Below are 18,154 nucleotides of genomic sequence, written 5' to 3' on the forward strand. Positions count from 1 at the left end.
GCTTAGCACAGCCAAGGGTAACTGTCCCCCATATCACTTCTCCCGGGGCGACAGAGGGCATGGCCATGACCCAGGGGCGGGTCTGGGGGTGTGGTTGCCTCATCTGCAGCTCCTGGGGTGTCATAGGGAATAGTCAAGTCAGACAGGAAGGCCTGGGGCTGATAGCACTGGCAGGAAGGAATGCCACTCTGGTGAGGAAGTGGGGCCTAGGTACACGTCATGTCCCGCCCCTTCTCTGTCATGGGGGTGTGGCAGAGACTCGCCTGCAATCCTCTTCCCCTGCCTTGCCTGGCATCATCACAGTTCACACACAGCTCGAATTGTACCTGACAGGCCTCGAGACCACAGGTAATGGGACGTGGGGCAGGGTGAGGGGTTAAACTTTAACTGGCTCTTCCATAGGTCTGATGTTTTGTGGTTCCTGGGGGACCTAGATTTGAATTCCAGTTCTGTGTCTTCCCAGCTGGGTGAGCACCTAGTCTCCACCTCTGGAAAAATCAGGGGAGGATGACAAATATTCACCCCCTTGGTTGTTTTGAGGCTTCAGCTAGGTGTAGGAGGTGGCCAACTCTCGGTTCTGTCACTGACTTGCTGTGGAACCTTCAGAAAACCTCTTGACCTCTCTGAGCCTCAGTTTCCCTGTTTGTAAAATGAAGAGTCTGACCTAGATATCTGAAGGCTTCTCTCACTCTGCCCTGTGGGACCAAACACCTTTGGAGGGTGAGGTGTGTCCCCTCAAACCTCCCAGCCTCTGTGCTTTGACCAGCAAGCGTAGGCAGCCACCCTTAGAAGCCACCCTAGGCTCTGGGCCAGGCTTGTTAGATGTGGAAGGATGAAGCCAGTTGTCTCCCCTGTTCAGGCTCAAAGGCACCTTTGGGTCAAAAATGCTTAAGCGAGAGAGCTAGGCCTTGGGGAAGGGTGCTCTGCTGCCTGTCAGAGGCTCACCCAGGTGGCATGCCTAGAGGGGAGCCCCACCCACTCCCAGCACCACCCTCCGTCCTGCCCCTGTGCTGTCCTCCCAAATCCAGGGAGCTACTTAGGCTCAGAGCATCCCAGCCCCTCTCCTCAGAGGGGGCCTTTGGGCCTCAAGCCAATCTATTTTCCTTTTGAAGGAGACAAAACAGATTGTATATAGTCTTGTGCCTATTATTTTATTGTTTTGTTTAGCTGCAAGAAAAATTGAGTCAGGAGTATGTATTAGGGAGAGCTGTATTGAGCAAAGTGTGGCATGACCTATTTAGGGTTCAAACTAAGCAGATTGGTGAATAATGAGACTCCCTTCTGGCTCTGAAATTCCTAGAATTTGGGCTAGTGTAGCTGTCTAAAACCTAGGTATCTGTGCCTTGCCATCCTTGAAAAGCCACCACACTGGCTACACCCCCAGAGCCCATGCTGGTTACGGCCCTGACAGAGGCCCTATTTTACTATCGTAACAATCCTATGTGTGAAGTCCTTTTTTAAAAAATAAAAACAAAAATGCTATAGAGATGTTCACCTGAAACCTATGTACTCTTATTGATCAATGTCACTCTATTAAATTTAATTTCTAAATAAAAAAGAATAACAACTTTATTAAGATATTCACATGCCAATTGTGTATAATTCCATGGTTTTTAGTATATTCACAAAATCGTGCAACCATCACTACTATCTAACTTATAACATTTTTTTTTTTAAACGGGTAAGGTTGTAATTTTTTTATTTATTCATTTTAGAGAGGAGAGAGAGGGAGAGAGAGAGAGAGACAGAAAGAGGAGAAAGAGATAGGGGGGAGGAGCTGGAAGCATCAACTCCCATATGTGCTTTGACCAGGCAAGCCCAGGGTATTGAACCGGCGACCTTAGCATTTCCAGGTCAACGTTATATCCACTGCGCCACCACAGGTCAAGCTAACTTACAACATTTTTATCACCCCCAAAATCACCCCATACCCTTTGGCAGGTACTCCTCATTTCCTCTTCCTTCTAGTAAACACTAATCTGCTCTCTGTCTCTATGGATTTGCTTATTCTAGACATTTTATATACATGCACTCATGCAATAGATGATCCTTTCTGACTGGCTGAGCATAATGTTTTCAAGATTTATGTTGTAACATGTGTCAGCACTTCTTCCTCTTTATGGCTGAATAATATTGTATTCTATGATTATATCACATTTTGTTTATCAATTCATCAGTTGATGGACATTTTGGTTGTTTTCACCTTTTGGCTATTATGAATAATGCTTCTGAGTACATTATGTACAAGTCTTTGTGTGAACATTTGTTTGTTTGTTTGTTTGTTTTTGACAGAGACAGAGACAGAGAGAGGGACAGATAGGGACAGACAGACAGGAAGGGAGAGAAATAAGAAGCATTAATTCTTCGTTGCAGCACCTTAGTTGTTCATTGATTGCTTTCTCATATGTGCCTTGATGGGGGGGGGGCTACAGCAGAGCGAGTGACCCCTTGCTCAAGCCAGCGATCTTGGACTTCAAGCCAGCGACCATGGGGTCTTGTCTATGATCCCACACTCAAGCCAGCGACCCTGCACTCAAGCTGGTGAGTTTGCACTCAAGCCAGATGAGCCCATGCTTAATTAAGCTGGTGACCTCAGGGTTTCTAACCTGGGTCCTTTGAGTCCCAGTATGATGTTCTATCCACTGCACCACCACCTGGTCAGGCTGTGAACATATGTTTTCAATTCTCTTGGGTACATACCTAGAAGTGGAATTTCTTGGTTATTTGATAAATCTATGTTTAACATTTTGAGGAGCTGTCACATTGTTTTCCAAAGAGGCTGTACTATTTTACAATCCCATCAACTATGTATGAAGGCTCTAATTTTTTGCATTATCACCAACACTTGTATTTATTATCTAAGCCATCCTAATAGGTGTGAAGTGGTATCTCACTGGTTTTGATTTGCATTCCCCTAGTGACTAATGATGATAAGCATCTTTCAATGTGTTATTGACTATTTGTATCTTTTATTCAGAGAAATGTCTATTCCAATCCTTTGCCTCATTTAAAGTTGGGTTATTTGTCTTTTTATTGTTGAGTTGTAGTCTTGGCCATTTTCCCAGAGGACTCTGAGGCTCTGAGAGTGGGTGTGACTCTCTTGGGGTCTTCACAGTCAGTGATGGGTAAAGATGGGAACTGAATCCAGGTCAGTCTGACATTCAAGATCCAGCAGCTATTTATGTGCATTGAATACCTTATTTCTGGTTTTTGTTGTTGCCAATTGCATGCATGTGTGTGCGAATGAGAGAGAGAGAAGAGAAAGAGGAGCCAGAAAGACAGAGAAACTTAAATGGGAGGATGAGAAAGAGGAGATTGAATTGGCTCTCTTTAAATAGGCACCCACACTGGGGAGTCAGAACTAGGGGAAAACTTTTTAAGACTTTTTGGTTTCTTCCCATTTATTTTCAAACATTGTGGTAGGGGAGGGAGAACTCAAAAAATTTTATTGGCCTGACATGTGGTGACACAGTTGATAAAGTGTCAACCTGGAAGGCTGAGGTCACCAGTTTAAAATCCCGGGCTTGCCTAATCTAGGCACATATGTGAGTTGATGTTTCCTGCTTCTCCCCCCTTCTCTATTGCTCTCTCTCCCCTCTCTCTAAAATCAATAAATAAAATCTTTTTTTATGTACTTTTTAAATTATTATTCATTTTAGAGAGGAGAGGGGAGAGAGAGAGAGAGAGAAGGGGGGAGGAGCTGGAAGCATCAACTCCCATATGTGCCTTGACCAGGCAAGCCCAGGGTTTCGAACCGGCGACCTCAGCATTTCCAGGTCGACGCTTTATCCACTGCGCCACCACAGGTCAGGCTAAATAAAATCTTTTTTTAAAAAGTCTTTTGGGTGGCACACTCCCACCTAGTTTTTCCTGGTCCCTAAATCTGATATAAATCTAATTAGAATCCAAAGAGGGAATAGTATCCCCTAGTGTCCAGCTGGGTCTAAGGGTCTGGAGCCATAGTCGTCACTTTTTTTTTAAATTTAATTTAATTAATTAATTTATTTATTTTTATTTTTCTGTATTTTTCTGAAGCCGGAAACGGGGAGAGACAGTCAGACAGACTCCCACATGCGCCCGACCGGGATCCACCTGGCACGCCCACCAGGGGGCGACGCTCTGCCCACCAGGGGGTGATGCTCTGCCCCTCCGGGGCATCGCTCTGTTGCGACCAGAGCCACTCTAGCGCCTGGGGCAGAGGCCAAGGAGCCATCCCCAGCGCCCGGGCCATCTTTGCTCCAATGGAGCCTCAGCTGCGGGAGGGGAAGAGAGAGACAGAGAGGAAGGAGAGGGGGAGGGGTGGAGAAGCAGATGGGCGCCTCTCCTGTGTGCCCTGGCCGGGAATTGAACCCGGGACTTCCGCACGCCAGGCCGATGCTCTACCACTGAGCCAACCAGCCAGGGCCCATAGTCGTCACTTTTTGATTGCTCACTCTTCTCCGGAAAACTGCTTTAGGCACTTCCCACATATACATATTTATAAATTTAGAAATTATATACAAGTACTGTGGACCATTAGCTAATGTCTCAAGTCCCAACATACACTCAGAGTGAATTTTCTCACTGATGATAGTGGAGGAAATTCACTTTTTATTTTTTATTTATTTATTTTTAAATTTTATTTATTTATTTATTCATTTTTAAAGATGAGAGAGAGAGGGAGAGAAAGAGACAGAGAGAGAGAGAAGAGAGAGACAAAGAGAGAGAAGGAGGGAAGAGCTGGAAGCATCAACTCCCATATGTGCCTTGACCAGGCAAGCCCAGGGTTTTGAACTGGCGACCTCAGCATTTCCAGGTTGATGCTTTATCCACTGTGCCACCACAGGTCAGGTGGAAGTTCACTTTTTAAATAGTTCTCTTAGGCCCTTGCTGAATAGCTTGATTCATTAGAGCATCATCCGGAAGCACAGAGGTTGCCAGTTTGATTCCCAGTCAGGGCACATATAAGAGGGGCTCCATGTTCCTATCTCTCTCTCTCCCTCCCTGAAATCAATAAATAAAAAAATTTAAACAATATATTTAAAAAATGATTTTCTTATTATTATTTCTGTAAACAACTGTGTGTGAGAGATCCCACTCATTGTTGTTTTCAGCCTCATAATGTGGTTGATGAAGAACTTGGACTAGGAGCTGGGTGCCTCTGTCTCCCACATTTCCTGCTGCTTGCTAGTACTTTCTAGATTAGAGTTATCTCCATTAGAAGTTTCTTTGCAGAAACTTCAAAGCCACTTGTCCACTCTGTGGGGGCTGATTCAGTCAAAGCTGTATTGTTTGATCCTCAAATCCACCCGTCCCACCACCAGTACACCACAATATGTCGAAACAGGATGAATGTAGAAAATGGAAAGTGTGGCCACAGCAGACCTGTCTGTATTGTTGAGCTCCCCACTGGCCTCTGGGGACATGACATTTGGTGTCTGACATATGGCTGAAGGTACACATCACAGTTGAACTATGTACTATTAACTATTTTTAGTTAAAAGTTAAGTAGAGGCCCTGGCGTGCAGGAGTCCCGGGTTCGATTCCTGGCCAGGGCACACAGGAGAAGCGCCCATCTGCTTCTCCACCCCTCCCCGTCTCCTTTCTCTCTACCTCTCTCTTCCCCTCCCACAGCCAAGGCTCCATTGGAGCAGTTTCCCCGGGCGCTGAGGATGGCTCTGTGGCCTCTGCCTCAGGCGCTAGAATGGCTCTGGTTGCGGCAGAGCAGTGCCCCAAGATGGACGGAGCATCACCCCCTGGTGGGCATGCCGGGTGGATCCCGGTCGGGCACATGCGGGAGTCTGTCTGACTGCCTCCCCGTTTCCAGCTTCGGAAAAATACAAAAAAAAAAAAAAAAGTTAAGTAGAAATAGGTGAACTAATATTTTTCTCCTGCATTTTGGAAATTATTGTTTGAGAGATATTATTATTTGAGAGTTCTGAGCTAAGGGCATCTAAGCCATCCTCAACCATTCCTCAGCTTGCCACCTCTCATAGTAGGGTGCTCATGGCTACCCCAGAATAGATGTCATTTAAAGAATATTCTTTTGAATAGTGAGAGCTGCACCTGTCCTAGTGACTCCCTAATGTCCTGAGCCATGTCTCTGGGCTCACAGCCCCACCTATCCCTCTGTCCTGAAGAAGTCCTGCAGAGACTTGGGGATAATGACCAGGTCTGTCCATGCAGTGCTCATCCCTAGGCTGAGCACCCTGCTCCACCAGCCACTTCTCTTGGGTGTGGTCACTGTATCTCCAACATCCTCTAGATCCTCTCTCTTTGTCCAGATCCTACTCTATGCAGGACCAGAATGGGGGATAGAGGGATATGGGTCATCTTATTTATTGTAGACTCTGTGCTTCTATTAATATGACCTATGGCTGTATTAGCATTGCTTTGTACCTTTAGCATCTTGTTGGCTTATACTGCACTTTAACAAACATTGATTGTGACCTGACCAATGATGGCACAGTGTATAGAACATCAACCTGGGATGCTGAGATCTCAGGTTCAAAACCCCGAGGTTGCTGGCTTAAGCACAGGTTCATCCAGCTTGAAGGCAGGCTCACCAGCTTAAGCATGGGCTCACTGGCTTGACCATGGGATCATGTCAATGGTCATGGTTGCTGGCTTGAGCCTAAGGTTGTTGGCTTGAGCAAAGGGTCACTCTCTTGGCTGGAGCCACCCCCCATCACCGTCAAGACACATATAAGAAACAATCAATGAACAATTAAAATGCCACAACTATGAGTTTATTCTTCTCGTCTCTCTCCCTTCCTGTCTCTGTTTAAAAAAAAACAAGCAAATAAACAAGAAACATTGTGTATCTACTATGTGCTAAACACTAAGTTAGATATTTGTGCTAGCATTTACTTACCTTTCAGACTGTCTTTTAACAATCTTAAGTTTTGCCTGACCAGGCAGTGGAGCAGTGGATAGAATGTCAGACTGGGACGCGGAGGACCCAGGTTTGAAACCCTGAGGTCGCCAGCTTGAGCGCGGGCTCATCCAGCTTGAGCGGAGGCTCACCAGCTTGAGCGAGGGGTTGCTGGCTTGAGCATGGGATCATACACATGACCTCATCATCGCTGGCTTGACGCTCAAGGTTGCTGGCTTGAGGTCAAGGTCGCTGGCTTGAGCAAGGGGTCACTCACTCTGCTGTAGCCCCCCAGTCAAGGCACATATGAGAAAGCAATCACTGAACAACTAAGGAGCTGCAATGAAGAATTGATGCTTCTCATCTCTCTCCCATCCTGTCTGTCCCTATCTGTCCCTCTCTCTGACTCTCTGTCTCTGTAAAAAATAAAATAAAAAATTCTAGGTCTGTCTATGTAAACAACTTGGGCCCACCCATCCTCTTTCTGCACAAGTTTGATTTCGTCCCTTTGCACGTTTTTGTTTTAGCCAAGGTACCACCCTCTACTCCTCAGGGGCAACCTGAGGCCCTGGTTTCATCCTGGGTGCTCTGTGGCCACAAGATTCATTATAGGTCTATCTAGCTTGTGGTCAGCTAACTGGACAGTGTGGGTTGTTTTCTTATTAATAAACTGCCTGGACAAACTTGGGACAAAATGGTTGAGGCGGTGGAAACTATGGCATCTTCCTTCTCTCCTTCATGCTTGTACTTCAGCCTCAGATCTGAGTTCATATCCAGACTGCACTCTGTGTGGTCCTGGGCAAGTCTCTCTTCCTTTCTGGGGCTTAGTTTTGCTCTCCTGGCTGCAACTCTGTAGAATTCTAGCTTGGAGAAAGAGAGAGACTGCCAAACCTGGTAGCTGGTGGAGAGAGGGGGAGAAAGGTCAATCTGGAGCAGGAAGTGGGAGGGCGCAGAAGGAGAAGAAGGGTTGAGAACAAGTGCAAGAAAGTGCAACAAAGGAAGGGGGAGATACTAAAGAAACTTTGCCAGCCTAACATTGTTTTTCTAAGCTCTTAAATTCAGCACTTCATAACTATTTTTTAAATTTAATTTTTTAAGTTGCACCTTGTTTTTGTTTTTTATTTTTCAATATAGTTGATATTCAATATTATGTTTCAGGTATACAGTATAGTGATTAGGCATTCATATAACTTACAAAGTGACCCCTCTGATAAGTCTAGTACTCCTCTGACACCATACAGTTATTACAATATTATGGACTAGGTTCCCTAATCTGTACTTTACATCCTGTGACTATTTTGTAAGTGCCAATTTGTACTTGTGTGTGCGTGTGCGTGTGTGTGTGTGTGTATGTGTGTGTGTGTGTGTGAGAGAGAGAGAGAGAGAGAGAGAGAGAGAGAAGGACAGATAGGAACAGACAGACAGGAATGAAGAGAGATAAGAAGCATCAGTTCTTTGTTGCGGCACCTTAGTTGTTCATTGATTGCTTTCTCCTATGTGCCTTGACTGGGGACTACAGCAGAGTGACCCCTTGCTCAAACCAGAGACCTTGGGCTCAATTGGGCTCTAGCCAGAGACCATGGGGTCATGTCTATGATCCCACGCTCAAGCCAGTGACCCAGCACTTAAGCTGGCGACCTTGGGGTTTCAAACCTGGGTCCTCTGAGTCCCAGACGCTCTATCCACTGTGCCACCACCTGGTCAGGTGTCAATGTGTACTTCTTAATTCCTTTTCCTTTTTCACCCATTCCTTTGATCTCTTTTTCATCTGGAAGCAATCAGTTTGTTCTCTGTATCTATGAGGCTTTTTTCCCTGTTTTGTTTGTTTATTTTGTTTTTGAGATTCCACATGTAAGTGAAATCACAGGGTATTTGTCTTTCTCTGTCTGACTTATTTTACCTAGCATAATATCCTCTAGAACTAGATCCATCCATGTTGTTACAAATGGTAAGATTTCATTCTTTTTATGGCTGAGTAATATTTCATCTTATATATTACTATATCTTCTTTATCTAATCATGTATTGGTGGACACTTACGTTGCTTCTATATCTTGACTGTTACATATAAAATGTCCTTTTTTGTCTCTCTTGCTATGACCTTTGTTTTAAAGTCTATTTTGTTCAATACAAATATTGCTACCCCAGCTTTTCTTTTCATTTCTATTTTCATTAAATATTTTTATCCCTTTATTTATTATTTTAATTATAGTTTACTTTTCAATATTATTTTATTTTATATTACTTTCAGGTGTGCAGCATACTAGTTAGATAATCATATACTTTATAAAGTGTTCACCTGATAGTTTCAGTACCTACCTGTCTCTATACATAGTTATTATAATGTTATTGACTATATTCCCTATGCTGTACTTTATATCCCCATGACTATTTTGTAACTTCCAATTTGTCCATCTTTTTACTTTTAGTCTGTGTGTCTTTCGACCTAAAGTGGGTTACTCATAGTCAGTCTGTAAATATATGGATCTTGTTTTCTTCCTCATTCAGCCACCCAATATCTTTGGATTAAAGCATCTATTCCATTTACATTTAAAGTGATTATTGATAGGTATGTCGTTATTGCCATTATATTCATATATTTTGTCTTTTTTTCTTTGTCATCACCCTGAAGAAGTCCCTTTGACATTTCATGTAATATTAGTTTGGTGGTGATGAACAAACACCTTCAGCTTTTTCTTGCCTGGGAGGCTCTTTGTTTGCCCTTTGATTCCAAAAGATAGTCTTGCTGAGTAATCTTAGTTGTGGATCTTTGCTTTTCATCACTTTGAATATTTTTTGCCAATTTCCTCTAGCCTGCAAAGTTTCTGTTGAGAGTCTTATGGGAGCTCCCTTGTACATAACTAACTGCTTTTCTCATGCTACTTTTATAATTCTCTGTTTGACTTTAACCTTTAACATTTGTTATGATGTCTTGGTGTAGACCTCTTTGGGTTCATGTTGTTTGGAACTCTCTGTGCTTCATGGACTTATATGTCTATTTCCTTCACCAGGACAGGGAAGTTTTCAGCCATTATTTCTTCAAATAGGTTTACAATCCCTTGCTTTCTGTCTTCTCCTTCTGATACCCCTATGATATGAATGTTGTTATGCTTAATGTAGTCCCAGAGGTCCCTTAAACTATCCTCCTTTTTTAAAATCCCTTTTTCTTTTTGCCATTCCAGTTGGGTGTTTTCAACTACCTTGTATTTTAAATCACTGATTTAATTCTTAGCTTTATCTAATCTGTTCTTGATTTCCTTTAGTGTATTCTTCATTTCAGTTATTGTAGTTTCATTTCTGACTGGTTCTTTTTTATGGTTTCTATCTCTTTGTGGAAGTTCTTACTGAGTTCATTTATTTTTCTCCCAAGTTCATTAAGCACCCTTATAATCAGTATTTGAAACTCTTCCAGCAGACAGCTTTGTCTCCGTTTTGTGTAGTTCTTTTTCCCTAGAGTTTTGTTCTGTTCTTTCATTTGAGATATGTTTCTTAGTTTCCTCCTTTTCGCTGCCTCCCCGTGTTTGTTTCTATGTATTAGGTAGATCTGCTATGTCTCCCAGTCTTGGCAGGATGGCCTCAGGTGCCCATGGGTCTAGGATGGGTTAGTGGCAGGACAAGGCCCTCAGTCTCATAAAGCTGATTCAGTTTCCTCCTTCAGCCCTTACCCAGCCCTTGCCCTAAGATTAAGGGAGAACTTACCACCCACATCTTGGAATCCCAGAACTGATGAAAAGACCATTTCTGTTCTGTGTCCCTGTTGTCTCAGACTCTGTTCCTGATTCATTCTCCTCCCTAACTGTCCTGAGCAAGGGATAGAAGAACTCTAAACCCAGAGCTTGGCACTGTCTGAAGGAAGCAGTGAGAGTGCTCAAGCCTGGATTTTTGGATGAAGAGGTTGACCCCAGGCACATCAGAGATTGAAGTAGATGGCATTTCTTAAAGCTGTGCCAAAAGACATTGTATTACATTCTGGGGAAAAGGACTGTGCTCTTGCATAGTATTGGGAAGCATTAGAATAAATAGTGAAAGAATGTTGTCTCCCACAGGCCTTTTCAGAACCTTTAATACATGACGCACATAGAGCTCCAAGAGGGAAGCTATGAAAAACAGTGTTGCCCAAAGTTATTTGAACACGAAGTCCCTTTTTGTCTTGGATCATGTCAAGGGCCTACTGTTCCCCACAAGATACTGTAGGTATATACTGTTCTGGACCCTCTTGCAGGTCACATCAACCCTGGATCCCAAAGTTCTTTGCTGATTGAATAGATAAATCATTTTTTTTAACTTAAAAAAAATTTATTTAAAGAGAGAGGAAGAGGGGGAGAGAGAGAGGAACTTTGACCTGTTGTTATCCCTATGTATGTATTCATTGGTTGATTCTTGTATGTGCCCTGCTTGAACCCACAACTTTGGCATATCATGATGTGCTCTAACCACCTGAGCTACCTGGCCAGGGTAAATGGCTGAATCTTGAAGGCTTTAACTAGAGAGGAGCATTAGTTCCCTAGAATGTCAGAGTTAGAAGAACTCTGTCGAGTGCATTCCAACTTCTATTTATAAGGAAACTAAAGCTCAGGGCAATCCAGCACTGTGTGTGGAGAGGGCGGCCAGAGGCAAGCAAGCACATTGTTAGACTAATGTATCTCTCAGGGGAGACGTTCTGGTGGTCGGAGTGGATCACACTCTACCTAGCATGTGGTGCCCTTGTTAACAACAGCTATTTCCCTGAGCCACACCCTAATCTTAACCTTGCTTCTAACACCAGATCCCCTGAGTGACAACCTCCAGAGAAGAGGAATTAGCACTGTCAACAGTTCTCTTGGGGAAATTTGGTCATAAGCCAAATTTGAGAAACATTGGCATAGAAAAGGAGAGGGGAAACTCTTATTAAGTGATAATATTCCAGGCTTGTTACAGGCACAATATCATTTACAATAATTCCCACAACACTCTGGAGGGTAGATAGTGATACCCCATTTTATAGCTGAGAAACTGGGGCTAAGAGGAACCAGGCATCAGGGGCAGGAATAAAAACACAGTTATGACTAGCTCCAAAGCTTTCACTCCCCTTATAGGGTCTCTTGGGTGGGAGGCAGTAGGAGCAGAGAAACCAAACTCTTTTGAAGGAAAATGAGACAAGCTTGGGCTTTGGCTGGCTGGGGAGGTAGGAGTCAGGGCAGCCTTCCGGTCTTTGGAATTTAGTGGCCCAGGATAATGGTAGAGTCAGAGAAGGGTTCTGGTTGGGAAGGAAGCTGTTCAGCATCTGTAGGGCTAGAGGCTGTGGCAGGCTCAAGGGTTAGAGACTGTGGTGGGCAGAGTAATAACCCCCCAAATTGTAATAATCCCTGGAAACTGTGATTATGATAAGTTACAAGGCAAAGGAGAATTAAAGTTCAGGATGAAATTAAGATTGTTTATCAGCTGACCTTAACATAAGGAGGTGATGCTGGATGACCTAGGTGGGCCCAATGTAATCACCAGGTTCCTTAAAAGTGGAAGAGGGAGCCTGACCAGGCGGTGGCGCAGTGGATAGAGCGTCAGACTGGGATGCGGAAGGACCCAGGTTCGAGACCCTGAGGTCGCCAGCTTGAGCGCAGGCTCATCTGGTGTCAGCAAAAAGCTCACCAGCTTGGATCCAAGGTCACTGACTCCAGCAAGGGGTTACTCAGTCTGCTGAAAGCCCACGGTCAAGGCACATATGAGAAAGCAATCAATGAACAACTAAGGTGTCGCAACGACAAACTGATGATTGATGCTTCTCATCTCTCTCCGTTCCTGTCTGTCTGTCCCTATCTATTCCTCTCTCTGATTCTCGCGGTCTCTGAAATAAATAAATAAATATTAAAAAAAATAATTAAAAAAAAAAAAGTGGAAGAGGGAAGCAGAAGTTGGAGGTCAGAGTGGTGCAGTGGGAGGACTTGGCCTTACATTGTTGGCTTTGAAGATAGAAGAAAGGGCCACAAGCCGAAGAGTGTGGCTATCCTCTAGAAGCTGGAAAAAAACCCAAGGAAAATGAAGGATAAGTAGGGGGAGGAGGGGATGGATGAGAAGAAATAAAAACAGCAGCAGGGAAATAGATTTTCCCCTAGAGCCTTCAGAAAGTAAGGCAATCCTGCCAACACCTTGATTTTAGCCCAGTGAGACAAGTGTTGGACTTTTAACCTACAGAACTGTAAGATACCACATTTGTGTTGTTTTAAGCCTCTAAATTTGTGGGAATTTGTTACAGAAGCAATAGAAAACCAGTGAGGAACTGAACCAACTCTAAGATGGTCTTTGTCCTTAGCAAGGACACAAGTCTCCAGGGCAAGATCTTTAGGGCAATTATTGCTTGGGTGGTTACAAGGACAGGGATGAAGGGACAGTGGAAGTTCCCAACCCAGCCTGGAGTTGAGATGCAACAACCTGTATGGAGGACCTCGGGGGCCCTGCCCAAATCTTGTCTGGAGACTGGAGACCTCCATGAACCCCTCTACCCCCAGCCCTGCTTTGCTCTGCTGAAAAATCTCAGGGCCTTCTCCTCACATTTGTCTCAACTAACATGCTTTGGTTGTAAAAAGAGGACTTTTGGGGGAGGACATGGGAGTCTCACAGAAGAGAGGGAATTGCTGAGATGCTCAACGGCAGAGCTGACAGTGGCCAGGAACTGAAACAAGAGGATAGCGTCTTCAGGATTCTGTCTCCGGGCAGACCAGTGCCAGCTGACTTTAGGCTTTGTCAAACATGTCACAAGTCAGACATCTGGGAGGGAGAGGCTGATGGTCTAACCCAGTGTAGTCAACCTGGTCCCTACTGCCCACTAGTGGGCGTTCCAGCTTTCATGGTGGGTGGTAGCAGAGCAACCAAAGTATAAATAAAAAGATAGATTTAACTATAGTAAGTTGTTTTATAAAAATTTATTCTGCCAAACTTAGCAAAAATCTGACATAAAGTACTTGGTAAGTAATTATTATTATATGCTTTAACTTGCTGTAACTCTGCTTTATAAATTTTATAAAGTAAAGTTACTTCCCTACTTTATAAATCACCATTACTGTGGAACCGGTAGGCGGTTAGAAAATTTTACTACTAACAGAGATACAAAAGTGGGCGGTAGGTATAAAAAGGTTGACTACTCCTGGTCTAACCTAAGTGAAAGGCAGGGACCCCTTCAGAATTTACATAGCAAACAATCATGAGGACAGGGTGCAATCTATTTGTGAAATGTTTGTACTGAAACTGTGCCTGCCTGACCAGGATATGTCTGAAATTAGGGTGCATGCCTGTGTAGGAGACTTGGGAAGCTGGAGATTATCAAGGGCTCTAACTTGCCCCCTTGGTATAATCGCCAGAAGGGCCAAAACAGATGCCAGGTGGACCAAAACAGTAAGCACCCACCTTTCTGTTGGCTCTGTTCCCCTTCCAGTGATTGTTTCTGCTTTCCACGTTCCCAACCCAGTTCTGGCCTTGGGCTTGTTGAACTGAAATGGCCCTTTATTTGTGGCCCCTAGGACGTTCCTCACAGTTCATCTGCAGGAAAAGTTAACCAGTTAGCCTGGCGTTCAAGGCCGAAGACTATTTCTCCAGCCTCAAGGGGCTCCTACTCTATCAACTGCCCACCACCACCCACCCCCTCCACTAAATCTTTCTCCCACTCTACCTTTTGCCACCCGTTGAAATCCAACTCAACCTTAGTTACCTCAGTCCCCTCCTCCTGGGAGAGACGCTGGGGAAAGATAAGCAGCCCTTGGATCAAGAGACAGGATTCTAGAGCCAGCCTTGCCCCTGAGTTGCTATGTGACCTGTGCAAGTTCCTTCATTTCTAGGTTTCGTTTCTCCATTTGTAAAATAGGACAATAATCCCCACCCTCCCTCCCTCCTGGTTAGTATGGGAGTCAAGTGACCTGGGCAAAGAAAGTGCTATTAGGTTGTGATGGCTCAGTGTCTCCTAATATCTTTCCCACCCTGGGCCCAGGCCCTTGTGACAGCAGGAGCTTAGGAAATCTGAGCTGAACTGAAGGGAAAATCCAATTTAACAAGACCTGTGGGTGCAGAGGCCCTGGCACCACCAGTGACTCAGCAGGGCTGGGCTATTTGGAGAAAAGTGCTAGAAAGTCAGTCCACTTCTTTGCAGGATCAGCCTCAAATGTGGGGCCACCTAAGACAAGGGTCCCTGGAGCCCTCTAAGCAGGGCTAGGAATGGGGGTTGTCTGTCAGGGCAGGGGTCAGATTTGAGTTCATTTGTAAGCTGGGAGACCTTCGACAAGTAGCTTCGTCTATTTAAACCTCAGTTTTTTCCTACATAAAATAAATAAGACTTGCATGAATGAAATAAGATTACAGTGTATGTGTGTTGAGTTCCTTTTCCTTTTTCTGCTTTCTTCTTTCTTTACTTCTCTATCAAGTCCCTCTGGTCCATCTTGGCTCAAAGTCATATGTACTGAACTTGACTGAGCTTTTAGAAGCCTCTCCCAACAATCCCTCTGCCTGTCCTTTGTGTTAAGCATTACCTTGCACACTGATCCTTGAGTTTTAAATTATAAAACATCTATTTATTCTTTCTCATAGAAGAAATATAGGTGAAGGAGGGGTGGGACAAGGATGGGTCCTACCATTTCCCCTTTCCTGATGACTGCCAAGGAAGCACCCTTGACTATGAGGACACTTGCTCAGAGCTATACCAGAGGCTAACTCAGCATCATTTGCATAACACTCCCATGACTGTTAGTGGCTTCTTTCCTGGTACAAATGACTAGAGCCTGGGAATAGGTACCCATATCAGTCCTTCCAACCCCCAACATGGACAGAGCAACTACCTTGTTCAGCCACTTACTAGCTATATGGTTCTGGGCAAGTTTTTTAGCCTCTCTGTGCCTTAGTGTTCTTAACCCCTTAAAGGGGCACAACCACGGTGAGCCCTCCTAGGTTGTGGTGAGGAATACATGAGTTAATACATGAAATATGTTTAGATCATTGTCTGGCAAATAGTAAGCACTAATTTGTTATTGTCATCATCATCATCATTTTTGCCTTCTGTCAAGCTCAATGCAGGGTTGATGACACATAGATAAATCAGCTTCAATCTCTAACCCAGTGGTAGTCAACCTGGTCTCTACTGCCCACTAGTGGGCGTTCCAGCTTTCATGGTGGGTGGTAGCAGAGCAACCAAAGTGTAAATAAAAAGATAGATTTAACTATAGTAAGTTGTTTTATAAAAATTTAGTCTGCCAAACTTAGCAAAAATCCGACATCAAGTACTTGGTAAGTAATTATTATTATATGCTTTAACTTGCTGTAACTCTGCTTTATAAATTTTATAAAGTAAAGTTACTTCCCTACTTTATAAATTATCATTACTGTGGAACCGGTGGGCGGTTAGAAAATTTTACTACTAACAGAGATACAAAAGTGGGTGGTAGGTATAAAAAGGTTGACTACCCCTGCTAACCCTTGCTGAGTTAATGATCTAGTGGAAGAGACACACCCTGGATGTGTCCAGTACTCTGCTGAGCCCTGGGCACAGATCTGAAGGTGAATAGGAATAGGAACCTTGGCTCTTGGAGATATGCAACAAGGTGCCTCACCTTGAAGAAGAGTCTGGTATAAGGCAGAGTTGACTAAGGCTCAAGAGGGGGATGTGCTGGGGGATGGAACGGAGTATTCTCACTCTCCCCTAAATGCCATTCTTTTTAAAATCTGTTTCCTGCCAACTGTTTCCCACATGAGTCATGATACCTTTTCTCTGTGCCTTTGCACATTATTCCCTCTTGCCCTTCCAATGCACCCCCAGCACCTGTTCCTTCAGGAACATTCTTTGACTGAAGTTCCAACAGACTGGGTTTCAACAGACCACAGGTCTAGCTTGAAATTCCTTGAGGAAGCAGCCGCGACTTGTTCACCACTGTATCCTCAGTGTTAACATACAGTAGGTGCCAATTAATGTAGGAATGCAAGAGAGGGAATGTGTTTCAGTTAGAATTGTGTTCAGCTACAAATGCCAAAAATCCTGACTACAGAGGCATATTCAAAATGAGGCTCCTTTTTCTCAAATAACAAGAAAGCAGGTAGCTCCTGGCAAGGGCTCAGTAGCTCAACAACATCTCTGCATTTGCTTTAGTTTCTCCTCAAGGTCACAAGATTGTCCCTGTACCTCCTGCCATTACATTCATTTTCAAGGAAGGAATGAGAGGCAAGACACAGCACTTGCCCTGTTGCCCTTTTTTGCCAAGAGAAACTAAACCATTCCTAAACCCCAACAAATTTCTGCTAACTTTTCACTAGCTAAAACTGAGTTACATGGCCACCCGCAGTTACAAGAAAGACTGGAAAAATGAGTATCTAACTGGAGCTGGAAGAACAAAATTGCAGCTATATTAGCAAGGAAAAAGTCCAAAAGTTGTGAGGGAGAAGGTCTAACAGAATGGGGTCTGTAGGGAGAGTACTGGTCAGGCAAGTAGCACAGGCCTTCACGAAGGAGGTTTCATTTGAGCTATGCCTAAGTCAGATACAATTTTGACAATAGGAAAAATAGCTAGATAGAGGCCTGAAAATATTGTGTGTGTGACCAAGGACTGCCAAGTGACCCAGAGAGGTAGGGTAGGAAAGAGATAGGACCAGCTTGGCAAACCTTTGGTATTTTTGGCATCAGCCAGAAGCTCTCTTTCCCCCATATGTACTCTAAATCTCTTCCTCCACTCTGCCTGAAATTCCACCATTAAAGATGATCTCAGCCAATGAACATTACTGGACATCTGCTATGTACAAAAAGTTCTTTTCAAAACGTAGATATGCCCTGGAGGCTTATGGTTATCAGTCATTCATACCTGAATATTAATTAGTTCTATTGGCTACTGACTTCCTAATGCTTAGCTGAATTCTGCCCTGAGAAATGGGAATGTTTATTCTAGAAAGACGGAAATAGGAGATGGGGAATGAGCAGGGCTGGGGCTGGAGACCAGATGTCTGAGGATAATAGGAGGCCAGAGAAGAAAGAACCCACATTTTCTGAGGCCTCTAAAGGCAGGCACTAGCCATCTTTCCTCCTTAAGCATCTGCTATCACCAGTTCACAGTTGTGATCGATAGAGCTTAGAGAACAAGGCTCCCCTACCCACGGTCATCCCATGCACAGATGACAGAAGTGGGGTGGGACCCTGGTCATTCTGACCCAAAGCACATGCTCTTGCCTCTACACAAATACTGTCTTTTTGCTCCCATTCTGCCCCACCATCTTAATAATGATCATCATCTCAGCTGGCATTTATTCAACAGTTGTTCTGTACTAAACATTGTTCTGAGTGCTTCACATTTTTTGTAAATTGTCC

General features: G+C 44.1%; 1 protein-coding gene across 2 annotated transcripts in view; it reads left to right on the top strand.

The window, feature by feature from the left end:
• The first annotated feature begins 256 nt into the window (after positions 1-256).
• The window catches only part of TMEM40 (transmembrane protein 40), a 42,889-nt gene continuing 24,991 nt past the window's right edge, over positions 257-18,154 (top strand). For both annotated transcript variants that reach the window (XM_066350809.1, XM_066350810.1), the window contains exon 1: positions 257-348. The gene's annotated coding sequence lies outside the window, so the exon portion shown is untranslated. The remainder of the gene's footprint in view (positions 349-18,154) is intronic.

The sequence above is a fragment of the Saccopteryx leptura genome, chromosome 10 (assembly GCF_036850995.1).
Source record: "Saccopteryx leptura isolate mSacLep1 chromosome 10, mSacLep1_pri_phased_curated, whole genome shotgun sequence".
Taxonomy (NCBI): Eukaryota; Metazoa; Chordata; class Mammalia; order Chiroptera; family Emballonuridae; genus Saccopteryx; species Saccopteryx leptura.